Genomic DNA, 10,890 nt, shown 5'->3' with positions numbered 1-10,890 from the left:
AAAACCATAATTCAAAAAGATACATGCACCCCAATGTTCACTGCAGCACTATTTACAATAGCCAGGTCAGGGAAACAACCTAAATGCCCATCGACAGATGAATGGATAAAGAAGATGTGGTACATATATACAATGGAATATTACTCAGCCATAAAAAGGAACGAAATTGGGTCATTTGTAGAGACGTGGATGGACATAGAGACTGTCATACGGAGTGAAGTAAGTCAGAAAGAGAAAAACAAATATCGTATACTAACGCATATATGTGGAACCTAGAAAAATGGTACAGATGAACCGGTTTGCAGGGCAGAAATTGAGACACAGAAGTAGAGAACAAACATATGGACACAAAGTGGGGAAAGTGGCAGTGATGGGGGGGTGATGGTGTGATGAATTGGGAGATTGGGATTGACATATATACACTAATGTGTATTAAATGGATAACTAATAAGAACCTGCTGTTTAAAAAAATAAATAAAATTCAAAAAATAAACCAGAAAAATGTCCAAATATGCAACATCAAATGACCGAATATCAAGAGAAGTTTAAAAAACAAACAAACTGTTAAGTGATCAGAAATTTAGAATATCAATGATTATTATTCAAGTAGATAGGTGGCAAAATGGTGAGTTTCACCAGATAACATAATCTATAAAAAGAATCAAATGGGAATTATGGAAATAAAAAATATAATAACCTAAATTAAAAATGTGATGAATGGGTTAAATGATAAATTTAAAATGGTACAAGGAAGAATTAGCAAACTGGAGATGAATCAATTGAAAGTACATAGACTGAAGTCATGAAGAGAAATAAGGAACAGCAAGTACAGAAAAGATCACAAGAAAAAAGACCACAAGAAATATACAACACACTGTAAAAAACAAAAAATCTGATGATTATTAGCTTCAGAAGAAGAGGGAAGAGACTATGGGTCAGAAGCAATACGTGAAGACAGACTGGCTGTGAATTTTGCAAAACTGACAAATGACGTAAAATGATAGAGACATAAAGATTCTAGAGCCTCTACCACTGTCAAGCAGTACAAATACAAGGAAAACCATGTCTAGATACCTCATAGTAAAACTGCTGAAAACTAAAGTCTGTAAGACAAGGTTCATTACCTTCAAAGAGCAATAATGAGACTAATAGCTGACTTTTCAACTGAAACTGTGCATTGTCCATAAGACAATGAAATGGCAGTCTTAAAGTGCTGAAAGAAAAAAACTGCCAACCTAGACTCTTATAACTAGAGAAAACAGACTTCAAAAACGAAAGTGAAAACATAAATTTATTGTTCCTATTTCATGCTATACATAAAAATCAATCCTAAGTGGACTGCAAACCTAAATGGAAATAAAAAAGAAATGAAAGAAGGAAGAATGGAAGGGAAGAAGGAAGGAAACTAACTTCTAGAAGTGAATTTAAGAGAATATCGTCATGACATTAAGGGTGGGCATATTTTCTTACACAGGACACAAAAGTTACTAACCATAAAGGAAAAGACTAAAAAGTAAGATTTCATAGAACTGGGAACTTCTGTTCATCAAAGAACACCATTAAGAAAGTGAAAAGACAAGCCCCAGACAAGAAAATATTTGGTATCCACATGTGTGACAAAAGGCTCATATTTATAACCTACAAAGAACTTCTACAAAACAGTGAGAAAAAGACCAAGAGTCCCAATTTTTAAATAATGGTCAGAAGATTTATTCAAGCATTTCACAAAAGATGATATCCAAATGGTCAGTAAGCATTTGAAAAAGTACTCAACAATCACTAGTTATCAAGGAAATTATAATTAAAACAGTAATAAGGTATAAACACTAGAATAGTAAAAATGAAGAAGATAGAAAATATCAAGTGTCACTAGGATAGGGAACCATTGGAATTGTCATCAGTGCATTTAGATGGGTACCATGTTGGAAAACTGGCTGGATCTTCTAAAGCTCAATGCACACATACTCTGTTGCCCAGATGTTCTACTTCTAGGTGTAAACTGAACAGAAATATGTACGAAAAGACATGTAAGGAATGAATATAGCAACATTACTTGTAACAGGGAAAAATAGAAAAGTTCAAATGCAGTTGTTTATGTATCTGTCCCCACCCTGCTCCATCCATACTCCTATTAAACATTGATCTCCATTTAGTCAGAGACTCTACATTGAACAAGGTCAAAATTAAAAGGTCCTTTAAACACACATATTCTAAGTGACCAGCTATCTGGCTCTGTGGTAATCTAGATGTGGGGATATTCTGGTGAGACTGGAAGAGAGAGAGGGGTTCTACATCTCTAACAAATTGATGTATAGCTACGAAAATTTTGTCCAGAAAACTTGGCTTTCTAATGATAACTACACAGTAAATAGCAGATATATTTACCAAGCATTTCTGCAATAAGCATACAAATTATAGGAGATGCACTGTCCATTACTCAGTTTAAAAAGGGTAATAGAAGTTAATAAAAATAATTTAAAAATAAAAATATTATAATATGTAAAGAAGCAGAGTATTTTCTTTTAACTCCATTTAGACTATAGCACACCCTATAGTCTTTTGGAAATAAGGTTTAAGGCACAGATACATTATTAAGCATTGTCACGATTTTCCAAATGTCCTATTTTTTATTTTATTTATTTATTTATTTATTTGCGGTACGCAGGCCTCTCACTGTGTGGCCTCTCCCGTTGCGGAGCACAGGCTCCGGACGCGCAGGCTCAGCGGCCATGGCTCACGGGCCCAGCCACTCCGCGGCATGTGGGATCTTCCCGGACCGGGGCACGAACCCGTGTCCCCTGCATCGGCAGGCGGACTCTCAACCACTGCGCCACCAGGGAAGCCCTAAATGTCCTATTTTTAAAATACAACTGAATAACATTCCTCAAATGCAACCTTCTCCTCCCGCCTTACCTTTGCTCAACACCTATTGGGTGCAGAGCCTACAAAGAGGGTAGACTCTACACCTCTTCTCTCCCTACCTATACAAGTCCGCTCAGAAGCATAGAAAGGATCATAAATCACAAGGAATTCTAAAGCCCACAGTGGCTGAACTTAGAATTCAGACAAATTCCTCATATGCCCCCTGGAATTCTCAAAAACATTTTTCAAAGTGCACATGGATGATCACCCATAAGGTGATTCCTGATTCTCTTCAAGGAAAAGATGTTGTAAGTTGAGGGTGTCTTTCATCAGTCTCCAAGGGGAAGGACCTTTGCACATAAAGACTGAGGATAAAGCTCCAACAGAGGCTTAAATCAGAGGTCAGGCTACGAGCACCAAGGATTTGGTGTAATTACAATGAATTTCACCTCCTTCAAACCCTCCTTCCACTGTTTCCAGTTGTGGAAGCTTAGGCAAGACAACTGACCCTCCTAAATTTCAGAAGTTCTCATCTGTCAAAAGGGACAAAAATGCTTGCCTTGAGAGGCTTCTGTGGAAATGAAATGAGATAACACATAAGAAATGCAGTACTTAGCCTGTTATGGCCTGGTACAGAGTAAGCAATGAATGACTATTAGATTTATTATTTTTATTGTTGTTGTTATTACCACAATAAGAATTATTATCATTCTATTATCTCAGACACCTAAAGGTAATTTCCATATTAAAGCACAACAGCACTATCATTTGGGAAAGAAGCATCCCTCGTCTTATTCTACAGCTGTAAATTTGTTTTGTCCCTCTTATTACAATATCCATTGGATCAGAAATCTTCTTAAATGAATCACAGTAACAACAGCAATAATAATTAATACATACCAAGTGTTTATAGTGAGCCAGACATGCATCTAGGGTTTCACATGCATTATCTCACAACCACCCGACGATGCAGGTACTTCTGTTATCCTCACACGATAAATTCACTAAAAGAATACATGTTATTTTTTCCTTCTATTGCCCAGACCAAGGTTTGTTGTTTGGCCTCCAGGAAAACAAAAGCCCGTTTATATTGCTCTGATGGTGATGTGCACAAGGTACACAGATGACATGAAGGAGAGGGTGCCCAGCAACGACTCCGGAGGCCAGCAAAGGCGTCACACAGAAGAAAAGCGCAAGCCTGGCCTTAAAGGATGATAAAGACTCACCAGGCAGAGCAAAATTAGAAGAGGCCAGAGCATAGAGTCCCTCTGGGGACTGGAAATACTGCAGGGGCTAAAGCTGAGGGAATGACACAGGGCAGAAAGGCAGGCTCGGAGCTAAAGTGACGGCCAGGGCCAGAGTGTGAAAGACCAGCACACCAAATTACAGTGTCTGCATTTAATGCTGTAGGGATTGTGGCAATGGGGAGCTCTGAAAGGATTTAAGCTGGGGTTTTACATGATCCTTTCCCATACAATTCCTCTTTCAAAGACCTCTCACTGGCAGCATGGAGGTTTTTAATTCTAGACACCAGGAATTACTGAATACAGAATGTATGAAAATGAGAAGGACCTGCAGGAAGTCAGTGGTAGTAGAGCTGGGAAAGAGGGACAGATTCCAGAGAGAGGAAGTAGAATGGGAAGGGTTTGGTGGTGATGGGACACGCCTGGTGAACAGGAAGAGAGAGGCCAACAAGACTCCCAGTCTCAACGACTGAATGGATGGTGGTGACGATAAACAAAACAAGAACATGGGACAGAAAATAGGTTTTTGTTTTTGTTTTTTGTTCTTGTTTTGGGGGTTATTTTTGTTTGTTTATTAAGGAAAATAATGACTTCAGTATTGAGCATGTTGGAGAGGAGTGATAAGGATTTGCAAAATTTCTAATTACCAGATTGGCAAATATTTAAAGATTAAAAAAAAAAAGATTTTGGAGGGGCTCCCAACAGACTACAGGAGTCTTTTAGTGGCTGTAACCTTGCCTTGGGTCAGCTGGCCTTGGGTTTGAGTCCTGCTGCTACAAGCCACACAGGGCTATGCAGAATTGTGGGTAAAATGTTAAATGCCTACACATTTTGGCTACAAAGTCCTACTTCTGGGAATTTATCAAAGGGAAATAATCGGGAGGGCTCAGGATGTGTGACCAAGGCAGCTTCCTGTGGCATCGTTTATAGAAGCAGGTAGTGGGATGAAGTGTTCAAAAATAAGAGAAGGAAGTCATGGCACAGCTATAAAGTTGAATCCTATGCAGCCAGTGAAATGATGCATAATCATGTTTCTTACATGAAAAGATGCCCACCCCTCTAAGGAAAAGTCAGAGCACACGTCCGCATGTCCAGAGCAACCCCATCTCATCCATCCTTCCCCTCCATCACTCTCTCCAAATGCTGCCTCTTTCACAAGACTTCTCTGACTCGACCTCCCAAGTCTCTATCATTTCACCCAGTTTATATCCTTATGATTCATCAAGCTTCTTAATCATCATGGGTATCTGTTTCTCTATCAAATGGAAACCATGTGAGAATTATGGTGACATTTAACTAATTTGTGTTAAATGAGTAATAGGTAAATACATAAATATGCCTGGTACAATATAAGTGCTGAATACTTTTCAACTGTAATTATTATTATCCTCTCCCCCTAATAACTCTGTGCTAAGTATTTGCTTTTATCTTCCCAACATCACTTTGAGATCTCTCAAAAGTCCCTTGTATATAGTAGGTAAATATGTGGGGTTGAAAATGATGAAATACACACCAATATTTAGGGAACACCAGATTATTTCTTAATGTAACAAGGAAATGGGCTATTAATTCTCTTTCTATGTGAAGGTATTACTTATCATATATACATACATATATAATAGATTAGAAGTTATTAAAAATAGGATAAGTGATAGAGTTTTTCCCTATTTAAATATTTATAAGTTTGCAAATTCTTAAAGGAGGATTTGGATAACGCTAACGTGTGCTTTAAAATTCATCTGTAAAATACTGCCTGTCAACTACCATATGATCTAGCTAGTGGAATCACTTCTGGGTATATATACAGAAAATATGAAAACACTAGTTCAAAAAGATATATGCACCCCTATGTTCATTGCAGCATTATTTACAATAGCTAAGATATCAAAACAACCTAAGTATCCATCGATGGATGAATGGATAAAGAAGATGTGGCACATATATACAATGGAATATCACTCAGCCATAAAAAGAAACAAAATTGAGTTACTTGTAGTGAGGTGGATGGACCTAGAGTCTGTCATACAGAATGAAGTAAGTCAGAAAGAGAAAAATAAATACCATATGCTAACACATATATATGGAATCCAAAAAAAAAACGGTTCTGAAGAACCTAGGGGCAGGACAGGAATAAAGACACAGATGTAGAGAATGGACTTGAGGACACAGGGAGGGGAAAGGGTAAGCTGGGACGAAGTGAGAGAGTGGCATGGACATATATACACTACCAAATGTAAAATAGATAGCTAGTGGGAAGCAGCTGCATGGCACAGGGAGATCAGCTCGGTGTTTTGTGACCAACTAGAGAGGTGGGATAGGGAGGGTGGGAGGGAGATGCAAGAGGGAGGAAATACGGGGATATATGTATATGTATAGCTGATTCACTTTGTTATAAAGCAGAAGCTAACACACCATTGTATGTTAAAAAAAAAAAAGCCAAAAAATTAAAAAACAAATCAAAAGGTAAAATTAAGTAGGCTCCTGAACAATGTTGGTCCAGAAAAGAAAAAGTGCTAAGAAATGAAATAATGAGAAGTACAACAACCTTAAAGCAGTACCAATCGATGCCATGAAAGAAACACACATACACTGATGTTAATAAAGTGACAAATGCCGCTACCTGACATTCTACCTGCCCCTCTCCAAGTAAAGAGGATTTGCCCTTTGATACTTATTACTCCTTTGCAAATTTCTTTCACAAATTCATTTTGCATTGCCTTCTCTTCTTTTTTTGAAGTGTTAGTTATGTAAAGACTAATATTATTTGAATGCAGTGATTTTGAATAATACAGAAACATTCTTTTTCCTGCATTTTCCTCTCTCATCTCCTTTGTGACTCGCATATTTTTGTGTATCTCTTCTGTTGTATAAGATGAATGCCTAATGTTCTCCCATAAAAGAAATGACATGTTAATGAGAGTTTGCTAAATATAAAAGTATATGCATGAAAAAATGGTATTTCTAGGGAATCTGGGGAGTCAGGAGGGCAGTCCCTGTTAGGTACAGGGGAGAAATTCTGGTTCTGGTTTCAGAAGAGAGAAACTTGCAATTTCAATTCCTTGAAATCTATCAGAAGCCATTTTTTCATGGCCATAGGAAGGCCACCTGATAAGGCTGCAATTGCAAATGTACTCCTTGCGCAGAATTTCTGATACACTATGACAATGGAGTAGTCTGCACACTTAATAGCGTGAAATTTGGGGAAGAACTGGCAGCCAAGTGTGTACCTAAGAAAGTCCATCCTAATTTGAGGACAGGTTTTGTTAATAAACCAGGATATAAAGGTTTATCTTCCCCTTCCAAAAAAATAACTAAATAAATAACTGCAATGGCAATAAAATGCCTTAGGTTAAGCTCTGCTTGCATTAAAGTATTGCCCACAGCACCATATCTTTTATGCTGGTGGGCAGCTCTGCTTCAGCTCCTCAAGATCTTCAGCAACATACATTTAACAGTGTGACACATTAAAGGGAGAGCAAATTTCTTTTCTTCACGCCAGATGGGAATAAGAAACGTGAGTGTTGTGCAAAATGAAATAATATCTATAAATCTAGCATTTTATCATCCCATTTCAGACTATAAAATTAGAAGATTCATCAGTTACACCTCTACTCATGAAATATAACTGCTGAGGTATGAGATCCCTGTGGGAAGACTGATACAGATAACACATTCCAAGAGTGAAGCCATACATCAGTGAGCACCACGGGATTAGCAAGAGCTGTGACCCTCATATCTAGCTGCATTTGCGTTATGCTATAGGATGCCAGGAGTGTACCAGGAAACAAAGAATTATTAGGAATCCACTTATTACCAACTCTGCAACTCTGGGCCTTCTGGAGATCTGACTTCATAGTTTCTCTACATACAAAGATATTCTCGAATGATATTAAGGTAATATTCAAAATTGCCTAAAAGATAGTTTCCTATTATTAGGACGCTACTTCCTTAAGGGGAAAAATAGGCAAGTTTTCACCTGTTTCTTCTCTCTCTCCTTTTTCCCAGTTTCTAATTCTAACCCACATCCAAGCTCTTTGTCCTCATGATTGTGACAATGACACGTGATATCTGCAAGATGATGAAAATGTTTAGAGCTCTTCCACCTTCATTATCTCATGTGATCCTCCAGCCACCCAGGGAGGTTGGAGCAGAAATGGCTTAATGACCGGACTAAGAACTGGGATGAAAACGCAGAGATTTTGACTACTTTTCCAGTGTTTCCTTTTTCTTCCTCTCTCTCTCAATATGCTGTGCGACATTTCCTTTCCCAATGTTCCAGTGATGTTAGCAAACTAGGAAAAATACATATCAGAAATTCTTTGTTTCCTGCATTCTTTTTTTGTTTTTCTTTTTGAAAGACTAGCTGTAGAACCCAAGGAAAATAACATAGGATTCTGTGGCCATTTCCTCCCTAGTTGAGTCATGTTAGATGGGCATTATGCCTACTTCAGGCCTGGAAGGTTCACCCTGACTTACCTTGTTTGGAAACGTACACAAATTAGTTAATCATACATAATAAACTACTCCAAAACCCAGTGGCTTGAAAACAGTAAGTATTTATCACCTTTGCCATTTTTTCATGGTCAAGAATTTGAGAACAACTTAGCTGGGCTGTTGACCTGGAGGAGTCCTTCATGATATTGCAGTCAGGGCTGCAATTATCTGAAGATGCGAGGATCAACTTACAAGCTGACCACTCATGTGACTGGCAAGTTGGTGCTGCCTAATGGTAGGAGGCCTCAGCTCCTCTCCACATAGTCCTCTCCCAGGACTGCGTCAGTGTCCTCACAACCAGACCAAGCAGCCCATGAGAGCAAGTGCAAGCCACAGCGCTATTTATGACCCAGCCTGGAAAGCCATATGCCATCCACTCACTGTGTTCTGTTTATCACACATGCCAGCCTGGATTCAACATGGGGTAAAACCACATGTGTGAAGAATCACTGGGTCTATTTTGGAGGTTGGTATGATTACTGTGGACTTCCCTGAGGGAGTCACCAAATATACATTGCCCCCAAGAAACAAGAATGTCCCGGGGTGTATACATCATGGTAGAGGGTTGATGTCATGTTGGTGGAGAGTTGGCACTTTTTTTCACCACCACCCTCAATCTTCCTTCTCCTGGGAACTATCCCTCCAGTGCATGGCCACCATGGGAACCACTCTGGACTTATGTGTCCCTGACTCCTTAACCACAGTTTGTTGGTTCAACATCAGGCAACTCACCCAAGAGGGAGGAGGGGCATTGAAAATAGCATCCCCCAGACTATACAATTGACTGGTCCACGTGGGACACCCAACTCATAAGCTAATACAGTCATTCCCTGGGATTTTGAACTTGAGATCCAAACAACCTTGAGGGAAATTTCCCTTCCTCTAATGGTATAGAATATCAAACTTCTCCATGTGGAGGACCTAGTCAGTAGTGAGAAAGTAGGTCAGTAGTGAACAAAGCAGACATTAGAAGAAGAGAAAATCTGGGGCTTCCCTGGTGGCACAGTGGTTAAGAATCCGCCTGCGAATGCAGGGGACACGGGTTTGAGCCCTTGTCTGGGAAGATCCCACATGCCACAGAGCAACTAAGCCCATGTACCACAACTACTGAGCCTGTGCTCTGAGAAGGCCACACACCACAATGAAGGGTAGCCCCCGCTCTCCACAACTAGAGAAAACCTGTGCACAGCAGTGAAGACTCAATGCAGCCAATAGATAAATCAATAAATAATTTAAAAAATAAAAACACTTGGAGTTTTTCAAAAAAGAAAAAAAGAAAATCTGAGCTCCTGCCCCCACCCCGGTTAGACTGTACCCTTCTCACAGCTTAGTCTGTGTCCTTTACAACCCTTTGGATTCTGTGAACCAATAAATTCCCCCTCATGGATAAACTAATCTAAAGAGTTGCAAAATTGTTCACAGTTCCACTCAGATGCAGAGAAAATATAAATTTTTTCTGGTCTTTGTGGAGAGAAAATGTACTTGACTTTCTCTAATCTGGGATAATTACTCTCTCCTGTATCTGCAAGCTCCCTCCTAATGGTATTGGGTTGAATAAAGGGAACAGAGCTCACACGGCCCTGGGGCTCTGGAGCACAGAGGTTCTTAGAGCTCCGTGGTTCCTCTGGCCTCAGGTCAGGTGTCTCTTGTCCACCTGACCACTGCTTACACCCTGACAAAATTCACAGCTGCAACCCCTGGAGTGTGTAACTCACGATCTAGCGTCTCTCTGCTTGCACTCCAGTAGCGCCTCCTCCAGTGCCCCTCAACCCTCACTGGCTACAGAGCACACAGAGCCTCAGCTGCATTCTCCTCTGAGACTTCTTGCACCAGGGTGCCTCTCTGGCCCAGCCCCTGAAGCTTCCTGGGGTATCAGACAGAAAACCATTGTCCTCTGTGCTTCCCTCAATTTACCTAACACACCTGCCCCTCTTGGGCACATGTCCAGCTTGGGCTTTTCTCTCCTTTCCATTATCAACCTGCAACAGGGAGTGGTTTCTCCATCTGTCATCCACTTAAGGCTTCTCTCATATAGAACTCTACGATCTCTTCCCCAAGCCTGACTTTCCAGTCTGCTGTGCCACTAAAATGGTGACGAGTTGTCTTCCTCTAGCCTGGGACAATAAAGGAAGACTTAGGGGATCAAGGACTTGAGAGGAAAGTTTAAACTGAGAAGCTTAATATTTGTTTTTGTTAATATGTTAATATTTTTATTTTATTTTAAATAGCCTCCTTAAGCAAGTCTGAGTTCTATAACTTAAACCCAGAGTCCTACCAAATGAGTAGTAAA

This window comes from Delphinapterus leucas, chromosome 18 (assembly GCF_059928025.1).
Source record: "Delphinapterus leucas isolate spDelLeu-1000000601 "Yukka" chromosome 18, BTC_Dleu_Yukka2, whole genome shotgun sequence".
NCBI classification, from domain to species: domain Eukaryota; kingdom Metazoa; phylum Chordata; class Mammalia; order Artiodactyla; family Monodontidae; genus Delphinapterus; species Delphinapterus leucas.
This window is presented reverse-complemented; position numbering follows the sequence as displayed.